Below are 21,664 nucleotides of genomic sequence, written 5' to 3'. Positions count from 1 at the left end.
ACATACAAATTAAACAATGTCATATTAATTTTTACCTATGAAATTCATTATGATTTGCTATGAGATTAGTGAAATCAGGGAAGGTTGCAAAATGAATGGGCATATAAATTATTACATATCTTAAAGAAGATGTTTATAAGCACAGTCTTCCTAACCCCCATCCTTCTACACACACACACACACACACACACACACACACACACACACACACACACACAATCTTTCTAATATAGAAGCAAAGGATTCCAATTTTGTTGCTTCCCCTCCCTATGACTTAAAATAGTTCTCTAAGTCTTTATTGCGCCTTTGCCAATTTAAATGTAAAGATTCAGTATGTTACTTGAAGGTTAAAAAAAAGTAGCAAGGAATTCTGAAGTGTTTTTTTTTTTAATTGCCAATTACAAGCAAAATCTGTTTTTTTGCAGATTTGTTACATGTCAAATACAGTTATATGGCTATTTGTATGTGAAAGAATGGTCTGAAATCTGAATCAAAATAAGCAGCCATTCATCTTTGCAATATGATTCAGCTGACTTGCTTAAATTTGCATAAAACAAATCTTTTTTGTAGACCTTTGCATTTAAAAGGCTTTTAGAACTTCTAAAGGTGCTTGCAACTCTCAAAAATGATGCCCTTTTTCTAATAACAGCTTTCTCAAGCAGAGACAATCTAAAAGAAATACATATGTAATAGATACATATATTCAAATTTTGTCCTTGTTTTAACATACATAGGCCCCAACTCTCCTCTGGGCACTTTTTAGTTTTTTTTGTTACATCCTAATGATACCATAAATATTCTATAAAACATAATTTAAAGAAGAGTGTGTTCTGTGTGAACTCTCTCAGCAGGAAAATGTAATGACAAAATGCATACTCTTGAAGTATGCTGAAAATAATTTCATGGAGTTATTGTAGCATGCTGAGTATTAGAAGGCCTTTTAGATATCAAAATTGTATTATAATGATTTATAACATCCAAATGCTCTGAAGTGGCCATTCATTGCACATCTTGTTATGCAAAATAGTAAGCTTTCTCAAAAGTCATATATTAATCACTTTAGTTATGAACAAAACACTGTTCTCTTAGCAGCTGTTTCTAGGATTTTATGCCCTATCTTTTACTCGGAAAAAAATATTTCAAAAATCAAAGGCCACGCCTTTATTTGTACACTTTTGTGCTTCTATCTTGAAAAAAAAAGGTGCAATATTTTGATTAGATGAGTACTTAGGTTTAAGAAATAACGCCAATAAATTATTATAGTGAGTAAGAGTTTCTTTTCATGTTTAGGTATTCATTTTTGTCAGTCAAGTTTCCCTATGAATACTGACATTTTTATGAAATATAAATTCATTCTTTTAATAGACAATTTGTATTTTATATTATTTATGTCATTGAGAAAAACAAGCACAATATTTTAATCTTTTGAAAAATCTCTAGATTTACATAAAGATAAGTGGTCATAAAATCCATTCCACAGCAACCAGGAAGAGTTTATGTTATTGTTTCTAAAAGTTTTGAAATGAAATATCCAACATATTTCTGAAATTATTTATTGGTTTGAAGAAGGTATTTATTTTTAATAAAAGCTTCTTGGCATTGATTTTTTTTTTCTTTTGTGGTTAAATATACTACTGATGTGAACATTGTTTGGCATACTACTATTTAGCCATTCAACATCTTGAACATAGCATTTTTTTTCTAGATCAGTAATTAAATCCTTATTCATGTAACAATCTACTACCAAGTGACTAATATTAATTCTTGAAGTCACTATCAACTTCTGACCTAAAATTGTGTAGTCTTGAATCACAGATCTGCAAGACATATTAGAAATCATACCAAAATGCCTACTTTATAATATGAAAATTAAAGTGTAATTAGGCAAAGAACTTGGTCAAATGCCAAATAGCAAAGTAAGATGTCCCCCTTCTTATTATCTTAAACTCTGTTTTCATTTTTCTTGTATGTCATTTTTATAAAAATTTCAATTCCCCCTCCACTGCTTTACATTATCATGGCCTAAAATAAGTGGGAATTTTATTAAGCTGAATGAAGTTACTAGAGGGATGAAAAGAATAATAACACATTTATGAGTCATTAGGACTTTGGGAATATATCATGAACATAGAAATGGTGGATGAAAAAGATTCAAGAAATAGTGAATTTTAACTTTGAGGCTTCATGTGTGTAAATGCATCAGTTAGACCTAAACTGGTGAAAGAATAGAATTGCTATTTATGAAGAGTAGAAGAGCTATAAGAATCAGTAGCTTGGCGTTGGTCATATTAGTTTTGAATTGACTACATACCTTAAACTAGATGTGGAGGAAAAAGCTGGAAGTTAGTAGACTGACAGGCTAATTTTGGTGTTTTTGAGAGTTAGATAATGTTTAATTCCATAGGTTGAATAAAAAACAGCTAGAAAATTGTTATATGTAGAAATGAGAAGAAAGTTAAGGTCAGTGCCCTAGGGCATTCTATTATTGAGAGATGGAGAAATGAGAAAGGACCAGCGAAAAAGGAACCAGAAATGTAGGAGATGAATCAGGAAGTGAGGTATCCTGGAATCCAAACAAGAAAATATACTAAGAGAAAAATCAATTATGCTTTTTTTTTTTTTTTTTTTTTTTTTTTTTTTTTTTTTTTTTTGAGATGGAGTCTCCCTGTGTCACCCAGGCTGGAGTGCAATGGCATGATCGTGGCTCACTGCAACCTCCTCCTCCCGGGTTCAAGCAATTCTCCTGCCTCAGCCTCTTGTGTAGCTGAGATTATAGGCATGTGCCACCATGCCCAGCTAATTTTTGTATTTTTAGTAGAGACGAGGTTTTAGCATGTTGGTCAGGCTAGTCTCGAACTCCTGGCATCGTGATCCACCCGCCTCAGCCTCTCAAAGTCCTGGGATTAAAGATGTGAGTCACTGTGCCTGGCTATCAATTATGCTTTCTACTAGTGTGCCCTGTACAGATACCTGCTACTAGGAATCACATTTTAAAAATTTTCTTAGCATATTTTTCTCTCGTCATTCTTTCAGAAAAGGGGGTGGTAGCAGTATTATCATCTCTCCAGCTTTAAGACAGCTGTAAGGCTGGCACGGTGGCTCATACCTGTAATCATAGCACTTTGGGAGGCTTAGCCAAGAAGATCACTTGAGCCAAGGAGTTTGAAACAGGACTGGCCAACATAGCAAGACTTGTTTCTGCAATTTTTTTTTTTTTTTTTATAGCCAATATGGTGACATACATCTGTAGTGTCAGCTACCTGGGAGGCTGAGACAGGAGGATTGCTTGAACCCAGGAGATCAAGCCTGTAGTGAGCCATAATCATGCCACTGTACTTCAGCCTGGGTCACAGAGTGAGACACTACCAAAAAGCAAAACAAACAAAACAAAACCCACATCAACAACAAAAATTATTCAACATTCAAGTAGGTTCAAATTAAAAAAATCTCCTGTCACATTATAAAGCATCAAGTTCTATTCTACTCCTTCCCTCACTGCCTATTTAACCTCCTTCCCTCCCTCCCTCCCTCCCTCCCTCTCTTCCTTCTTTCCTTCCTTCCTTCCTTCCTTCCTTCCTTCCTTCCTTCCTTCCTTCCTTCCTTCCTTCTTCTATCAGTAAATTTAAGTGACAGTCTATGGAATTTGACTCATAGAATTTTATGTCTACTAATGGTTAATAACATTATTTATGTAGAAAGGTAAATCTTATTGTTTAAATCACATTAATTTTGGAATCCTTAAGCATTATCAAAATTCAATTAATTATACTGTTTGCTATTTCCACTTCATACCTAGGTGCATATTTGTTTTTTGTTTATTAAATAATTACCTCTGATAATTGGTAGTCAGTAATATAAATGCCTATAACCACCTTTGTACTTACATAGCAACATATGACATAATTTCATATTTGTATCAATTTGTAGTTCTCTAGTGTTTAATTATGGCTTCACAATTCAAAGTATTGCCCTTTTGTGGATAATGGTTATGAAGACTGAAACTGCCTTTTATAAAATTTGCAGTCTTTTCCCTTAATAAATTTTAATTGATTATTCAGGTTTTGTTGCAGGTGGAATGGTGTTCAATTAGATCACAGCATAAACCTTTCTGCTGTTGCACATTTAGTGACAGCTTTAAAGGGTTGAAATGTAGTTAAATAATGAATCTTGTTGGTTAAATACTGTATTACTACAACATAGACGTTAATCATGAATAACACATTTTTTTAAAGCAAACAATATATTTCTTAGCAATTGATTTTTTAATCGACAGATAAAATTGTAGGTATTTACTCTGTACAACGCGACATTTTCAAATATATATACACTGTGCAATGACTACATTTTAATACTAGTTTAGGTTCATTATACAATGCATTTCCAAAGCAATCTGTGGGAAATTGTATGCTTTAAATTAATAGAATCTCTTTTCTTATTTATTCTAGCTAATATTGAAGCAGTCGAGAGCAGTTAAAATATATTTATTTTTGGTATTATGTAGAACTCTAGAAGGGTACTGTTGAAATATCAATCTAGAAAAATAAGTTTTTAAAAATTAAGATTCACAATAAGTGAAATATCACAGAGAGTTGGTACTCTAAGATATGACTTTTATCCTATTTTCCAATCTTTAAAAACATGAATTGTTTATTTAATTGAAATCCTATACTCTCTATTGAAGATCTAATTTTTAACTCCCCCAATCTAGGGTAACAGAAATGTTTTAAAAGTAAGCATTTAAGTAATAATTTGGTCTTTGGAACTATATTGATAAAATGGGTGTGCAATCATATGAAATTAATTTTTATATAATCATAATTACATATACTGAAATCATAAAAGATAATCTTTCGTTCATCTTTTATCCCCTGACCTGAAGGTGTTACGTGCTCTAAGTGTTAATTTGTAAATCTTCTACAATTTCTGCTATATTTTATAAAATGTGTAATCATGACTCAGGAATCATAAGCCACCCACTGTATTACTAAATTGACACAAAGCACAGTGCAAAATGCCTTACTTAGAATGAGACTAATTGGAGGTTCAGCACTATTTACAAATGTACAGAACCCCTAGGGGCAAATCTAACTATTTCTGGTGTTTGATGCTACACTCAGAGCTAATGTCCAGTCAGGAGGCCACTGCGAAAACTTTCCTCCTATTGTTGTTATTGTTGATTAAACCAATTGAGAAAATTTTACTTAGTCCTTGCAATATCCATTTTTGTAGCTTTTGTTATTAAAACATGTTGGAAATGATTTATATCAAGAGTTTTCAAAATTTGTTCTATGGAAGCTTGGAGTTATATAAAATTGTCTCACATGCTACCAAGGCCACATTGGGCTTTGAGTAGGGGATAGGGGTTGTGGTGGCAAATATTTAGAAGATCCCATCACATCTCATCCATAATTTGTCTGGAAAGGTTTTGCTGATATGTTTTACATATTGCTATTAAGCTTAAATTTTATTGTGAAAAATTGGTGAATACACTGCTTATTGTTTTTATCTTTTGAATATAGTACTATTCATTTTCTCCTTTAAGATAGATATGTACTAATCCCCAAAGTGGTATAAAAATTGATTTTGTGTGCATTTCTTAATTTTTATTTTATGTAGAGATCTTTATATATCTATGAAAAGAAAGTATTTTAAAATTTTAATATATAATGTGCTGTAGATTTTTATAAATATGTATCTCCTTTTTCAGGATGTTGTTTAATGTAGATCACTTTAGTACCACTGTAAAATAACAGTTTTGTCTAATTATTTCCACTTATTCACTAGATCACAACCAAACTTTGGTTGCAATAAATAAATCATAGTTTTGTTTTCCATAAATTAAATGCATCTGTCAATTATATATTCTACATGTGTATGTGTTTGAAATAAAATACAGCTATTTCCATCTATTTCTGTACCTATTTCTAGACATGTACATGAGAGACGTGAATAATTAAGACATGTTCTCTAACTTTGAAATCAAAACACAGTAGAAATGATACCAATAGTTAAAATCTCTAACAAATTTTATAATTTCAACTTTATATTGCATCATCATAAAATTAACTTATCTCTACTTTGACAAAGCATAAATACAAAAACTGTGACCCTATGACAATAATAAAATTATTGGTATAAAATAATAATGGTGTAGTTTAAAACTTTGAAATCCAAAAGCGCTATATTGCTGGGTGTGGTGACTCACACCTGTAAGTCCAGCACCTTTGGAGGCCAATGTGGGAGAATCATTTGAGTCTAGAAGTTTGAGACAAGCCTGGGAAACATGGCAAAACTCCACCTCTACAAAAAATATAAAAATTACCTGAGTATGGTGGCACATACCTGTAGTCCCAGCTACTTGGGAGGCCAAGGTGGGAGGATAGCTTGAGCCCGGGTGGTTGAGACTGCAGTGAGCTGTGATTGTGCCGCTGTACTCCAATCTGGGCAACAGGGCAAGACCCTGTCTCAAAAAATTAATAAGAAAAATAAAAATGCTAAGGAATCAAAAGTAACTTTCAATCTATATAATTGTCCTTAGTTGTCTTGAATATGTGCACCATATCATAAAACATCGTATATTTAAAGTGTCATTTAAGGAGAATTTATGCAGTGCTTCATTGTTAGGACTCTGGTGAAATGGCAGACTCTGCTCATAAAAAAAATGAAGGTGAAAGTGACTTTTCACTTCCTAAGTAAACAATATAACCTGAGGCATAGATATGCATTTTGAGAGTTACGTTTTTAATTAAACTTAAGTTTTCTACTTTCAAATTTATATTTAAGATTCTTGCAATCTTTTACTCACTTTTGAGAATTTGCAAGAATTTATTTCAAGCATAAGCAATCCTAATATAATAATCTGTAAGAAAATGAATTGTTCCTATGTTTTGCACTAGAGTAATGACTTTGATTTTGATGTGATATTGATCAATAACTCTATTCTATAGGAAAATGGAAACATCGTTCCCTAGAAACAGTTGAAGTTGACAGACCTAGAGGTTGACAAAAGGACACAACACTAGGGTGAGTAAAGTGGTATCTTCTATTATAATTTTTTCTTTCTCCTTTGAAGAATAACAGTACATTACATCTATATTTCATAGTAAGTTCAAGAACTGTGTATGGAGTCAAATTTCCAGGTGTTGCTAAATGTCTTTAAGCAGATACATGTTATGTTGGATTCACATAAGCCAGAAGGAGGGGAAAGAGTTAATCAAATAGTAAATAAAAGTCTTTCCCTAGAGAAGTCAAATATCCATTGTTTCTCTTTTAATACATTTAAAATAAGCAAACCTTCTACCCAGTTTAGATTTGTTATTCTTCATTTATTGTTTCATTCTCTTGGAGAACATTCTGGCAGTAAAGTAGTAGACACATTGCATCCATCATTGTGTGTCAAAGGGCCATCAGGTCGATGGCTCTTTTTGAACTTTGTTGTTTCAGAAAACCATAGCTGATTATTATAGGCAGAAGTTTGACATTTTCAGGATGAAAATCAATTTTCTTTTGTTCTGAAGTGAGGCTTGTGTTTCAATTGCAGAAGAAATAGCTTTTATAACATTGGAGTATCAAAATAGAAATTAAAATAAAATTTGGGTAGCAATAGTTTCAATGAAAGTGAAGAGAATTGTATTTTAGTGGTATTATAATATTTTAAATCCATTTAAATCTGAAATAGAAATTTATGGAAAAAGGTACAGAAATAGAATAATGTCTACCAAATCAACCAAATCAAGGTAGTAGTGAATAAAATTTATAAACAGAAAACTCAGAACTGGAACATGTTTAAGGAAATCAAATATTATTAAAGAAGAAATATATAACTAATTTGCAATTTATGATATACATATATGTTGTGTGTGTATAAACACATGACTGCTTATCATACTTGCTTAATTTGTCTCTTGCTCCTGGCTCCAGAAAAAATGAAAAAACTCTCTTTTGTCCACGAATATATGAATAGCATTTATCATAAAGCTGTGGCAAAGTAGGCATTTAATAGAATTTGCTACTGAATATGTTAAAATACTAAAAATAAAAATACTTTTACCATTTTATACTTTCTAATGTGTAAAATGCTGTTTTGTGGGGAGATTTGTGGAGCTTTTTTTTAAATAAAGATTTGAAATAACTTTCTCTTTTAGTAATAATAAATTATATTTTAAATAATATGCTCAAGTTTTAAAAATGCTATAGGTCCTTCTCTGTTTACTTAAGACATTTCTGTCAGTACATTTAAAAGGATATTAGGTTGAGCCTTAGGCTTTATATTTTTCAACCACAATTTTATTCTTCATATATACATATTTAAATTCCTATGTAACAATATGTCTCAGACATAATTTTTTCATGCCAAAAGTCACATGAAATTGTTTTAAAATTATGATTTCATTGTTTGATGAGTATACAAAATCATGAAAAGAATACTTGAAAAGAGAAAATTTTCATGTCCCCAAGATTCTTGCTATTTAGAGTTCAGGTGAGTTTATGAGAAGCATTCTTTCAGGCCATTCAAATAAAAATGTAGCACAAATAGCTTATTATTTAATAATTAATACCATATAGGTTCATATGTTTTCATATGCACAAACAGATAGATGACAGATAGATAAATAATTATAGACCAGTGTCAAAATTTCCGATACAAACACTCTTATATATTACAGTTGTCAATTCTCTATCCTTCTGTATAATAAATTCCTTGAAGGATTAGAGTAAGTATTCTACATGTGCACCTTTTCAGTCCACTTGTATGGTAAGAGTGTGTACAAATGATGACTAATAATGGTAAGGCCATTTTAATTCAATTTCATCACAGGTGTAAAATGGTAGTCATGAAAAACATAAGACATCTTTAGTTTTTCCTTTTTGAGATTTCGTGGATTTCTATTTTTGTCCTGACATTAGTACAAAGAAAATCTCTCTCCTTTGACAATGAAAATACTGTTGTTATGTAATAAATCAACAAGAGTACAAATTATGAAAATTATGAAAAACTGGTAATTTTGGAGAAATCTCCTCAATATGTATTTCAATTACTTAACCTTTCTAAGGTGTTACTTTATTTACTCCCATTGTATTACTTAAATATTTTTCTTATAGCATTTTGTATATCTTATGTATCTGCTTCAAATTCTTATTAAAATTATATTACATAAATACATTTAACAGATAAATTATTGAAAACAACATTTTACATTGATAGGTATTATTAATGATGTTCTCAATTCTCTTAACAGGTCAAGGAAACAAAACATTGACCAAAAAGAATATTAAAAATAAATAAATAAATTTTATGTCAAACAGGGGAAACCCAGTTATACCACTGACTGACAAAATATGAGATAAAGTTCCTTTAGTGTCTGTACTCAAGTATTCCAACTTTATTTGTCAGATTTTTTTCTCATGTAAAAGCTGAAATTGTGTAATACCAAACAGAGACTGAGACTCAAACTTGGGTCTGACTCCGCAGCCATAGTAGACTCTACTGCATCATGCTGCCTCGCTATTGACAACATGAAGGCGTCTGGTCTGGGGTTATGTTACTGGAAAGGGGTCCCACTCCAGACCCAAGGGAAGGTTCTTGAACCTTGTACAAGAAAGAATTTATTTATTAAGAAAGTAAAGGAATAAAGAATTGCTACTCCATAGGCAGAGCAGTGACATGGGCTGCTTAACTGAGTATACTTATAGTTATTTCTTGATCATGTGCTAAACAAGGGGTAGATTATTTATTCATGAGTGTTACAAGAAAGGGGTGGGCAACTCCTGGAATTGAGGGTTCCTTTCTGCTGTTTTAGACCATGGCAAATGTTGCCATGGCATTCGTAAACTGTTATGGCTCTGGTGGGAGTATCTTTTAGCATGCTAATGCTTTATAATTAGCAAATAATGAGTACTTAGGATGACCAGAGGTCACTTTCATCACCATCTTGGTTTGGGCAGGTTTTGGCAGCTTCATTCCCGTAATCTGTTGTATCAGCAGGGTTTTTGTGACCTGTACTTTGAGCTAACATCCTATCTCATCCTGTGACTAAGAATGTCTAATCTCCTGGGTGTGCAGCCCAGTAGGTCTTAGCCTTATTTTACCAGTCCCTCTTCATAATGAAGTCTCTTTGGTTCGAAAGCCTCTGGTAAAATCAGTAAGTTTTCATGATGTATAAATCTGAGGCTGTGGGTCTTTATACATTGAATATAATTTTGTGAGATAGTCCTAAGTAGTCTCTTTGGAGTGTACATCATCAACAGAGTTATAATTCCTTATGGACCTATCTAACCACCCAATGGGTTCATCTTGCCCAGATGTAGCTAATTTACCAAGACAGGGGAATTGCAATAGAGTTTAACACATGCAGAGCTGGCTAAATGGGAGACTAAAATTTTATTACTACTCAGATCAGCCTCCCACAAAATGTGGAAGCTAGGGTTTTTCAAGGAAAGTTTGGCAGGCAGGGGGTTAGGAAAATTGCTGATTGGTTGATAGGGTGTGGAAAATGGTCTTCCTGGACTGAGTGTGCTTCTGAGTTGGAGCCACAGAGTAGTCCCTGGCCTAGGTGGAGTCGTCAGGTTGTCAGAAATGCAAAAGTCTGTAAAGACACCTTAAAAAGCCAAACTTAGGTTCTAAAATAGTGATGTTAATTACAAAAATAGAGAAGTTGCAGATCTTGTAATCTCTAGAATAATGACTGGTAATTGTTTAAGCGTAAGTTGTGTAATACTAAGCAGAGGGACTGAGACTCAAACCTGTGTCTGACTTCACAGCCATAGTAGGTTCTACTGCATCATGCTGCCTCTCCATTGACAATAGAAGGACATGTGGTCTGAGGTTATATTACCAGAAAGGGGTCCCAATCCAGACCCCAAGACAGGGGTCTTAGCAATATTCAGGCCCCTCTCGGCCTCCTAACCTGGTGGACTTTCATTAGTTTTACAAAGGCAATTTAGTTTCTGGGAAGGGCTATTATCATGTAAAAGATAAACTAAATTTCTCCCAAAGTTAGCTTGGCTCATGCCCAGGAATGACTAAGGGCAATTTAGAGGTTAAGGCAAGATGGAGCTGGTTAGGTCAGATCTCTTTCACTGTCATAATTTTCTCCGTTACCCTTTGTGCAAAGGCAGTTTCACTACTGTTTGGTTAAATGAATTTGATCACTAAATAATTTGTGTTCACTTCTAAAACTTCTGGAAAAAAATACATTTTGATTTAGTACCTTTTTTACATCAATACTATGTTTATTAAAGTTAAAGAAACATAATTATTTTAGAAGGGATATAAATGAGACCAACCATAGTTTCTAAGGGAAAACATTGAGGTTAAAGAAAGCAGTAATTTAAGAACTATAAGAAAATACGGAAAGTTCTACATCTAACGGAATTTATAATTGTGTGATCTATCCACATTAATGTATCTGAAGTCTGGTATTCCTGACTCTATTTAAATTAGATTAAATAATTTAAGTCCAACATCATAGATTCTCCCTCAAGAACATTTGCTGCTGTTTTGATGTTAATTATCCACATCACTCAGATAATTACCACCTAACTTGGTTATAGCACAAGGTATGCTGGAACTTTTTATCTCAAGGAAGCTTACAGTATTTCTTTTATCATGGGCCAGAGCAGTTTTCTAAGTGGCTTAATTGTGTCCCAGAAAATTACTAGAATAATACGCACATTCACAGGGTTAAATATTAACAGATGAGGCAATCACTTGAAGGGAAAACTGCAATTCATTTTGACAATTTGTTTTCTTGCACTTTTGTAAAGCAGCATTTGCCAAATGCGATCCTCAGATCACTTGGCCTGAGAAGATAAGGTCTAGTAAAAATTTTTCTATGGTGAGAATAATTTTGACAGCTCAGGAAAATGATATGAAAATTTGTAATAGTAATCAAAGGGTTAGAGAAATTCTGCCATCAAGAAAAGTGCTAAAAATTTGTTTTTCTAACATTGTTTTATAACCTGCCTAATAACAGTTTGCAAAGTTTTTCTATAAAGGGCCAGAGGGCAAATAGTTTGGGCTTTGTAGGCTGTGTGGGTCTCTCTGGCATCTACTCAACTCTTCCTTTATAGTGCAAAAGCAGACTTAGATATTACAGAAACAATTATGTGGCTGGGTTCCAATACAACTTTATCAAATCAGCCCACTGGGATGGATTTGACCTGTGTGCTGGAATTTTCCAACCCCGCCAATATTATGCAGAGTAGTTTTAAAAAATGTCTGATTTGGAAATTTCTGTTTTAGATTTTATACATAAATATCAAACTCTCTAAAACTGTATCCATAAATAGCCCTTCCTCTTTGCTTACTCTCATTCTTGAGAAATTTGTAGGAGTAGAGGAGGGCATGAAGAAGGGAATCACTATTTGCAGAGAATAAACTCTTTCAGCCTTGGTACCTATAGATGTCCCACCACTATCACCTTTGTGCTATATACTGTATGACTAAGGAAAATGAATCACATACTCTTCCTGCCCTCAAAGAGCTAGCTCTATGGTCTACTGGGAGTGATGGTGATAATTTTGCAAATGACAAGGAATGTGACTAGTGCACATAATAATATGATAAAATGTGTGATATTAATGTCACATGAGCAGTAACAATTTCCTCCTTTTAATCAAGGAGATTAAAAGGAAGAACGTAATTTTGGTTACAAGTACCAGGCAAGGCTTTAAATGAGAGATAATTGCTGTAGATAAGCTTGTAAAGAGTATTCCTAGATGTCAACAGGCAGTGCTGCAGAGGAGAAAATTATGAGAAACTATTGCTGCTAGATGGAAGAGCATAAATAAGGAAAAGGAGGTGGCAATGGTAGCAAATAGTCACTTAGCAGGAGCATATAGTGTTAGTTAGAAAAGTCAGTCTGCATCAACAAGATTCTTATAAGGTATAATATACTTGATCCAACAGAAATGCAAAGGTGCTGAAGAATGTTAGCATGATAGGGACCCCTTTTATTCTTTGATTGAGGGGTGCCCATTTGCCCTTAGGTAAGAATGGTGCATACTTAAAATGCCTGATGATGCTGTTAATATTGTCTGTTCTAAGTAGTGACATAGCACATGTGTTAAGTAGTTTCGAGAGTTTTGGGGACCAAAAAAAGCATTATTTGGATATTTCAGATGTGAATGAATATAAACAACAGTAAAACCTACAACACCTCCTTTCCCTCTGCCTCTACCTCCCACCAAGACAAATCCAGAGGATGGCAGTTGCTAGTACATTTTCAGTAGTGCAAACACGTCAGGGCTGCCTCCCAGATTGCTTTCAACTTTCCTTTAGGTGGAGAGATTACTGCTCGCTCTCTAGTCATTGTGCTCAAATTTAAAGGAAGAAAAAAGTAAAATCTACACCAAAGTTTTCCTCTTTATTGTAAGAAAACCAAACTTTCTCAGAAGCACAAATGATATTTTATGACCCAGGACTGGATTACAGGGCCACTTCTCACTGCAAGCGAAACAGAGAAAACAATTATTTGGCTTTCTTCTCTTTCATGTGGGAATTGAAAGGGTAGAAGTAGATTTTGAGTAGCTTTAATGATGCCTAAAAGTGTCCAAATAAATATTTAAGTATTTTATGAGAAAGTTCAGAAGCTCATAAGACAGTTTTAGGCAAATGACACAATATATTTATTTTTCAGCTTAATAAATATAAGCTGATAATTTTATTGAGAGAGAAAAAAGCTGTCTTTTGCAAAAGGGTAAACAAAGATATAATATATATGTAATATATAGCTCCATATATATCTTTATATATACATATACATATATCTTTATATATCTTTAAAAGATATACATGATATATATCTATAAGTAAGATAGACATATTTTATATTTTAATATATACATCTTTATAAAGATATATAATGATGTATCTTTATATATCTCTTTAAGATATATATATATATATATATCTTTACTCATTTACAAAATACTGTTTTTCTTTTCTCTCTCAATAAATTTATCAGGTTATATTTATTTTTTCACATCCTAGTCTAATAAATCAAGTTGTGAGTGTGTGTATGCGTGTGTGTGTGTGTGTGTGTGTATAAAACATAGGTCTTTATATAGTGTATGTATAGATGGATATAGAGATATATCTTTATAATATCTAATAATATAATGTGTGTGTGTATATATATATATAGTAATCGTACCTCCTAAAGGAAATTTGAAGAGATATATATAACTATATATAGATAGATAAACTGGATTTATTAGTCTAGGATGCGACAAAATATTCAATAGCTTTTCAATTTGAAACTATATTAGCAGCTTTTTAGATTTAATTTTATTTGTGAGTAATGCATTATAATGTGAAAGAGTTGTAAAACTTTTAAGGACTTTGTAGTCAGAAGATCAAAAATATAATCCCAAGTCCACCATTCACTAACTATTTGTCTGTACTAAAGTCATTTAGCCACTAAGGACATCAGCCTCCCTTTCATCATGTTTAAAATGAGGATAATAATAACTGCCCTTCACACTGTATAGGTTTGTTGCAAGAGCCAAATGAGGTGGTAGTTTTAAAATTGCTTCATCAACAGCAAAACACTCTAGCACTTCTCTCTCTATCTTGATCTCTGTTTTTTTTTTTTCTCTCTCTCTCTGTTCTCGCTCCCTCTCTCCCCCTCTTTCTGACACACACACCCCACACACATTTCCACATAAAGCTCCTTGCTCAATCCCTTGAGATTATAAATGCCATCACAGAAATATATCAAGTGCCTCTGACAGCTTCTGGCTTCTGGGCTTCTGTTACTCAGTTTGTTTTTCTCTTTTTTCTTTTTCTTTTTTTTTTTTTTGTTTTTTACTTAGAACAAATTGAATCATGCTATTAGGTACCACTTCTTCAATGATCTCATCTATTTGTCACTTCAAAAGCTTTTATTTTTGACCCCAGACCCTCTGAAAGCTTGTCAGATATAATCAGCTGTTATTGTTTGTCTGAACATTGAGGTTCATACCACAACTAGAGAAACTGGTAGTAGAGGCACTTCTGTCTTGGAATATAATCAATGTCTAAAATAAGTTTTGGGTCATTAAAAATGAAGATTTCCCCTCACAAGGTAACAGAAGAGTTGGAAATCTTTGTGAAATGCCAGTGATATTCTTCCCCATCACCCCCACCTACCACTTTACTTCTGTCTCACATCTGTTTACATCTGACACATTAGTAGAATCCCAAAGCATGAGTATCCACATACCAGATCAGAAATCCAAACCCAGCACTAATTACCGCTAGCCACATATAACATTTTTATAATTATTAAGTTGCCACTCTAGAAGAGAGGAAATGTAATTTGTATACATACAAATGTGTGTGTGTGTGTGTGTGTGTGTGTGTGTGTGTGTGTATAAAACAGGCATTTCTTTACTTCTAGAGTGGTAACTTAATAATTATAAAACATATATGTGTGTATATATACATACACACATATTTGTATGATTTTGAATCTAATTTCTTTTGGAGCTATAGAGCATACTAAATTTACCAATAATTTGCACAATATTTATGTATTTATGGTAATGTGTTTTTAATGATTATATATATATAAAATGACTGCCTTCACATATGTGTTAAGATACTTTATTGTAAAAGTAATAAAAACATAACTAAAATTGTCACACAGAATGCTGCATATTCATTAGCTTCTGAATCTGAAGGTCTAGAATTCCTCTCGGCCTGGCTTCAGGCAAGGACTGATCCAAGAGTTTAGCGATATTACTTTCTGTCAGCTTTTACTTCATTGATCATGGCTTCATTTTAAGACAGTCTTCCCTCATAATCTCAGTCTAGCCTATTCCACTTTCAAATTTATATGCATAACGCTTTCAACAGTCACCAACCCCTCTCTGTTTAGCCCACTATTGTAATATACCCATTTCTGAACCAATAGATGATTGTGTGTGGTGCTTATTGACTTAGCCTAGGTTATAAACTCCCCCTCTGGAATAAGGTCATTATCATCTTAGCCGTAATCACAGCGATCTCTAGAGATTGCAACTACTGAAATCAGAAAGATGCAGAGTGGGAATAAGTAAAACCTATTCTACTTCTAATTATAAGAGAGTCAATTTTACATGTGCACGTAGATATATTTATTGTCTGGATTCTAAGTCCTAATGCAAAGAATAAAGACAGATTCTCCCATGAGTGAATAAAATAAATTTCTTCTCATGAACTGTAGGTTAAGAAACATAAAACTGCCACATGGAGGTGCCAATTGGTCAAAAATCAGCAACTTCATACTGTTCAACCTAAAAGAAGACCGCCTTAGGGAAAACTGGTCACTGTTGCTCTTTACCTATACCAAAGATCTCAACCATCAGTACATGTAATATCCTCCATTGTTTCCCTAGCCTATTTAATGTATCTGTGTGGCAATGATCTCATTGGTTTTCCTAAAATTATATATTTCCTTAATTTTTCCAAAAGTTTTAGCAAGATAGAAACCTCCTAAAGTTAAGCATTCCTTGAATGCTTCATTGGTATATTTTAGCCTCAAGCCTCACACGAAGGATCATTAGCCATACATATATTTTGCAGATACAAATTATTTGTGCAATGGATTGGAGTGTAGGTCCTCTGTAGGTATGAAATAGACCCCTTTATTTCTTGGAAAACATTGTTCTCTTCGTGGATTGTCTGTGATCATGTGTTGTTGCTATGCATGTGCAGGTCATCTTTGAACTCCTCTAGGATGATTCAGCCACGGCTCTGGCTTTGTTAACTGCTGAATCATGTAAATGGAGCCTTAGTGACAAATATCTCTATTGAAGTGCCTTGTTGGAAATCAATAATAGCTGATCTTTACAGCAAAATATATATTAAAAGCTGGTTTTCCAAAACATTATGTAAGGATCATTGCTTCTTTATTTTATGTAGACATACTGTGTGCACTGAATTGTCAGCTCACTCCTCAGGGACTTGATGAGTACTTCTGGCATCCTTGGGATAGTTGCATGTAGACAAACTCTTTAAGGAAAAAGCCCCAATAATTATGTTTCTGTTTCTATCAAAGGGACATTGTTAAAAATATTTATTATGAAAACAACTTTTAAAGACCTTGTCAAGAAATACTTATCTTTGCCTCTAAATGAGGCCTGAAGCTTGAAGTAGTTACTTTTTCTGACCTATGATATTTTTTATTAATTATATATAACTGATTATTATTATTATTATTATTATTATTATTATTATTGCATTGGTTGCCAGAAAACTCAGAGCCAAATCTGTGATCACTGTCTTAGAACTGTGCAAGAACCTGAAACTTTAGTGTTCATTAAATTTCAGCCATTCTTCTCTTCAATTTTCTAAATTTTTATCAAAATAACACTTTTCAAAATAACTAAAAAGAGATTAAACAGAGAACACATAAATAATAAAATTATATCTGAAACAGAGAAAAAAGTAAACAGAGAGAAAAACCTGCAATTATAATCCACCGAAGTAACTGCACCGGAGTAACTGCTGCTAACATTTAGACGTATATTCTGTAATGTCTCACTTACTTATTTTATTATTTACCATGTTGGACCATTTCATTGTTTGCCTCCTAAAATGCTTTTTGGAATAATGTGGTATCTATACTATTATACCTAGCTACATTTATAGGTGGGCATACCATCTCTTCTCTCTGTACTGCCAGGAGCAATCTTGTCCCCTTGTGATGGTTGTAAGAACTGAAAATAGTTGGTTTATAGCAGGAGACTGTTAATGTCACAACAAGCTCAATTAAACTCTTAAGTATTTCAAGGGTGTGAATTACTTCATCTTGCAATCTGAGAACCACACCTTCAATGAGACTAGTCGTTAGAGGAGGAAAAGCAACTATCACTGATACACTAATTTATTTACATTAATGAAAAGAGAATTGATTAGAGAGAGAAAGAAGACAGTAGTGATATCCTAGCAGTTCTTAAATGTGCTTACTTGATTTATATATTTATATAAGATGACAATTTTCTCTATTTGTCCTTTTGTGGCTCCATCCAATTATCCACTATGTGTATTCCTCAGAGTCTATAGCACTATATGAGGGAATCCTTGAATGCTGCCTGCTTCTTAACATGGCATGAAACATAGTATTCTTGACCCTCTTTGTAACTGCTGCACCCCTCACTAAATGATAACTTTAAAGCTAGTTGCTTTACTGTGAACCAAGTACTAAGCATAGTAAGCTTCCATAATAAATTTTACAGGTAATTAAGTATATTTTTGCAGTGTGAGTCTATTTATATTTGTTGTTTCTAATTATCTATAGAGTACTATAGTCTCCTTATATATTTTATTCTTGATTTGCCTCAGGGTTCTCTATTCATATACATAAATACATATGTTATCCTTAATACAAATGAACAGACTTTTACAAATTCATTTTTTAGGTTTATTTCTTTTGACTAATATTACACCAGTTTTCATTATATATTTCATTATAATATGATGTTAACATCATAAAAGATGAATTCATATTTTCTTTTTACTTAAGTAGTGTAAAAATTGATTTCACTTCAACACTATCTCCTAGTGGTCTCTAAAATTCTCTGAATATATGTACAAATAATGTACTTCAATGTTCTGTCAGAAATTAGGTTGCATAATAGGAAAATTATATAGGAACAACCCATTTAATGAACTTGTACATGGTAATTTATCACCGAATGTATGCAAATTTAGGTGTTGATTTAGTGATTTTCAGAACTTGAGTGTTTTTAATGAGAAAGCCAATTAGTAAATGTTTAAATGTGTTTCCATCCTTATAAAGATTTGATAACTCTGGCTCACAATCCTTTGCTGACTTGTTTCAGCAAAACTTGTCTTTTCTTCGATGTAGTATTTATTGCCTAAGGCAACATTTAGGTTCTAAAGTGGCAAGGTCAGAGCTCAAACCTAGACATTCATGTTCTTGAACCTCAAGCACCAATGCTGGTGATACCCATATTCTGTTCACTACATGAAACTGGTTTTGTGGAAGATAAATGAAAAAGGAGCAGTATTTGAAGTCCTTAAGTTTATTGAGTTAGTGAACAAGTAAAGGGGAGTTTAGCACAAGGCCACCAGTGGCTATTAGTACTGAGGTGCCTTTGACAGACCCTCCACTGAAGGTCTTGGCTTTAACAATTATGAGCTGTGTGACCTCTGGCTTCTGCTATACTCTCCATTTTATCTGCCATCGTTTTATCTTTTCATTGTTATAAATTTTATGCCCACTACAAAGGTGACAAATTGCATTCTGCTTCACCCAATAATGATTACAAAATTTCAGCCATTATGGCAGAACCACTTGGGAGAGGCAGCCTGTCCTCTAGGCTGATACAGCCCATGTCAAGGTGAGCAACTTGGTGAAGGGAAGGGCAGGCTGGATTTCACCTCCCACTTGGGTCATCTTGGGGGCCACTGTAGGCAGGACATACCCTGGGCAGCTCAAGAATGGCTCTTTGTTTAGTTCTTCAATCCTACTCTGTTTATCCAGGCTAGTTTTGTTTTTACTGATAAAGGCATTTCACTTATGGAAGCCATAGGTGTAGGTAACTACATAAAGTAGATCAGTTAAATGATACAACTTGAAGATAATGATACCTTTCAAAGTAAAGTATTAACATAATGATAATTTGTTATCTTGGATTTAACCAGATTTTGTATCTTTAAAAAATGACTTGTATTTTAATTATTAGGTATGCTTTTCTAAACACAAAGTTACCTATACCTACATTCAAATAAAAAAAAAAAATGATGGTGAGAAGGAGAGTGTATATCTTTAACCTTAACCAAGTTGTGTAATTTATATAATTATTGTGTGTGTATGTGTCCATACACATAAACATAATCACAACAGTGCTATGCTTTTTTATTTTATGATATGGTCATTAAGTTAAAATATTACAATTATTTTTCTATTCAATTGCTAACTGCAGTCTTAGGGCAAATGTAAATTTCTCTTTAAATATCAAATTAAGATATCTAACTCTTCCTGTTTTCTTGAACCTGTCTTCTCTATCACAGTTCAAGTTTTCATCATCTCTCATTAGAATCATGTCCAGTAATATACTTTTATTTGTTTTCTGTCTTTTATGAGGAATCAAAACAAGTTTTGGCTTGTTGTACTACTTGAGTGACAAAACATTATTAAAACGAGCACAATCATAAAACTGTCCTCAAAATTATAGAAACACAAGCAGCTAAAGAACATTATTCTGAAAGGCAAAAAATGGATATGGCAAGCAATAAGAGTTTTAATTACAGGTAGATCTCTAAGAAGAGATCATGGATTATCACCAGGAAACTAAAACAAATAAAGAAAATACATTGCGTGCAATGAAATATTCATTTCTGATGTTTACCTACTGCATAAGAAACGTATTAAAATAAAAAAAGATGTATATCACAAAAAAAAAAAAAAAAAAAAAGAATCATGTCCAATAGTCCTCTGAAGATCCGTCTAGCTTTCAACTCATCCTACACATAAGACCTGTGTCATCTAGCAGCGAAGATTGACTTATGTCTTAATCTTACTCATTTTAAACCTTGGTTCTAACATTTATCAGCTGTATGACCTCTAGCTTCTGCTATATTCTCCAATTTATCTGCCATAATTTTCCCTTTTCATTGTTATAAATTATATACCCAGTAAAATGAATTGAGTAATTATAGGTCTATAGTCACTTATTCACATTTTCAAAATTAGAAAAACAAATCCTAAGCACAGTTTTGTTTTTTTTCGTAATTTGCCACATGGCAAAACCTATATGGACCTATTATGTGACTCATTTGGACTGTATTTACCCACATGAGGTAAATATTCATGTTTCATTGTAGAAATATTATGTTTGATTATGAGATGTAGTTTCAGATTATATCTGAATGAGATGTTATATTCAGTATATGAAATATATTGCTTTTTAAAAATATCTGAATTTTGGCACCCGTCTGTAATCAAGAATTTCAGAAAAGTGATCTATATTTATAATTGTAAGAAAACCTAATATGGCCAAGACTGTGTGTGCTTGTCTTACCGGAATGACTGTTTTACCATCCCACCCCCATCTACCCTCATCTCTTTCATCCACCTAACAAAGTCTCCTATAGCACTCACAATTCAACTGAGTCATTACTTCTTCCCTGATTTACCTCTTATCCTTGTTAATATAGAAACATATCCTTTCTATATCCTGTCTTTATCCTTTTCACCTGGTATTCTTCTCATCTATTTATATGTGTCATTTCTACTAAATCCTAAGATCTTTGAGAATTGGAACCATGGCTTTTCTTTCTTTATATCATCAGTTCTTAACATTATCTTAATATTAAACAGAAACATAATAAAAGTCAGTTATATTTTCTTTAAAAATACAACATTCTAGAAACGTTAGTCTGCAAAAATCTGTTTGATCTTACCACACTGTCATGTGATAGAGTAGGCTCTGTGATTCACTATTGAATTTTTACCTTTGGTTATTCCAGAATGAATTTAAGACAGTGAAGTATCATCTTGTTGAAGGTCTGAAGGTATTTTACCTGTCTATTAAATTGCTACATAAACCACAAAACTGGAAAAGAGTTAACTAATGATTATCTACATTCTTGTGTATTTTTAGATCACTAATATTTATTAGTCAAGATAATGATCTGGCTAGTGAGAAGCTAAATTTTTAATACTTTCAT

At 32.9% G+C, this 21,664-nt stretch overlaps 1 protein-coding gene across 1 annotated transcript in view; it reads left to right on the top strand.

Moving 5' to 3' along the window:
* Positions 1-21,664, top strand: part of PCDH15 (protocadherin related 15) — a 1,888,416-nt gene that overhangs the window by 455,620 nt on the left and 1,411,132 nt on the right. The window contains exon 3 of the mRNA XM_030941310.1: positions 6,948-7,023. The gene's annotated coding sequence lies outside the window, so the exon portion shown is untranslated. The remainder of the gene's footprint in view (positions 1-6,947; positions 7,024-21,664) is intronic.

Source organism: Rhinopithecus roxellana, chromosome 11 (assembly GCF_007565055.1).
Source record: "Rhinopithecus roxellana isolate Shanxi Qingling chromosome 11, ASM756505v1, whole genome shotgun sequence".
Classification (NCBI taxonomy): domain Eukaryota; kingdom Metazoa; phylum Chordata; class Mammalia; order Primates; family Cercopithecidae; genus Rhinopithecus; species Rhinopithecus roxellana.
This window is presented reverse-complemented; position numbering and strand designations above follow the sequence as displayed.